This window comes from Sesamum indicum, unplaced genomic scaffold (assembly GCF_000512975.1).
Source record: "Sesamum indicum cultivar Zhongzhi No. 13 unplaced genomic scaffold, S_indicum_v1.0 scaffold00168, whole genome shotgun sequence".
Taxonomy (NCBI): domain Eukaryota; kingdom Viridiplantae; phylum Streptophyta; class Magnoliopsida; order Lamiales; family Pedaliaceae; genus Sesamum; species Sesamum indicum.
The window spans coordinates 70,793-72,854 of record NW_011628072.1 but is presented as its reverse complement, the minus strand read 5'-3'; positions in this window follow the sequence as shown (position 1 = coordinate 72,854).

The window sequence follows — 2,062 nt, the reverse complement described above, 5'->3', positions numbered from 1 at the left end:
GTCTTCATGTTAGAGGATGGAAATTTTACGACACCCAAATATGGAGGTGGTAATTTAGTGACATTAACTATTATTATTTGTGCAATTTCAGGACTTTAGCAATCAGAATCTCCAAATTTGGTCGGAATATGCTAAGGGTATGTCTTTTTGGGTTTTCAAAAAGGGAATTTATTTGACTAAACAAAATAAATAAAATAAAATAAATTATGTGCCACAAAGAGAGTTCTAGCTACCTATTGAAACTTTGACTAATTGGTGCATTAATAGTCATATCCAAGTTGGGTTTCTGGTAATCTGAATGATTTTTTATTTGTTGTTGATCACATGTAGATAAATGACCGCTATGAATTTCCTCTTGAACCTGAGCTGGATAGAGATTGTAAATGCTTCTTCTTTAATTTGGACTTTGGCTCCCATTGGTGTGGACCAAAATTGTAAAAAAATTAAAAGCGATAGGACCTATTTTGCAAGTCTAGAAAGATAAAGAACTAAAATGCCAAAATCCAAAATATAGGACAGAAATTTTGTTCCAGCAAAAATTGACCATTGGGATTATTTTCTTATTCAAATTGCAACATCTCTAAATTTTCTTATTCTTCACACTTGCAAAACTTTAGGTTACAATTTCATTTTGACTATTTTGATTCTTCGCAGTGTTTTGGTCCATAGTGGTGTTGTGCACGGTGGACACTATTATGCTTTCATAAGGCCAACTCTATCCAACCAGTGGTATTGAGTTAGTTATGGGATTTAATCCATAAAAGAGTGCATATCTATATTTGTAAATGTTCTTTAGCTTTGTATTGTCTGAGAAGCTTAAACTTAACTATCTACATTTGACACACTATGTTTTTATTAGGCCATTGACTAATACTTTAGGAAAAAATTGGTTTCACGTCCTACAAGTTAACCTCTTTGCGATTTTGGTACACTATTAATTTTTTCATAAAATTTAATAGAATTAAGGCTTGATCAAATTGCAAAGTTTTTGGAGTTATGGAATGCAATATAGTGATTTTGAAAAAAATGGGACCAAATATTGCCAAAGACTAACTTGTGAGACATAAGGAAAAATTGCATTTCCCATATGTTATGTTAGGGCCTATTTCACTTTAGTCCTATTTATTATGATTTTCTCACATTGTATCTTTTCCAGTGTAGTTGGATTATGTATTGAGGACGGTGAATTTCAAGATAGAATCCGTCCCCTATCAGTATGTGATGGATATATCTCCTATGCGCTTTGATATGGTTCAGACTCTCTAATTCTATGGCCATAACGATTGGTCGAATAGAAAATGGTTTCCTTTGTCAATCAGTAGAGTAAACACATCTCAAGTATTTAGCATAGTTGCCTGGTCTTGGATGGAAATCAACGTCCAATTTCATACCCTAGACTAAGGCCGAGAGATGGTCGACGGAATGACCGTACCGGTATGGAACTCGAGAGCCTAAATGTTTACGCCAACAATCACCTAGTCTCTAGTGCCATGGACCGTTGCTAGACGACCACCCAGGGTGACGGGCGTTTCCAGTTGATGGTAATTGAAAATAATTAATTAAATTAAATTTAATTAATTAATTATGTTGGACATGAATCCCCAAGTCTAGCTTAGGGTGAATCTAAAGAGTCACACACAAATCACTATGAAATTGGTAGAATTAATTCAAGACGAAACGAATTACTTTAATTGGATTAAATTAATTCAAGGAGAATATATATAAATGATTGGATCATTTATTTAATAATCCATTTGATGGATGGCTCAAGAATAAATTAATTGGATTAATAAATTTTAGACTTAACATATTTAAATTAATTGGATTAATTTAATTGGTTTGCTTAATTAATTGATTGGATCAATTAATTAGAGTTTGAGCTTAGATTTATTTAATTGAACTTAGTTGGGCTTAAATTAATTTAGAGTTTGGATTTTTGGACTTAGTTGGGCTTAAATTAATTTAATTAATTATTGTCTAATGGGCTCCGGTGCATATTTAAAAGTCAAAGCCCATTTGAGGGTGGTTGGAGCAAGTTAAGTAGGAGTTGAAACTCCTCACC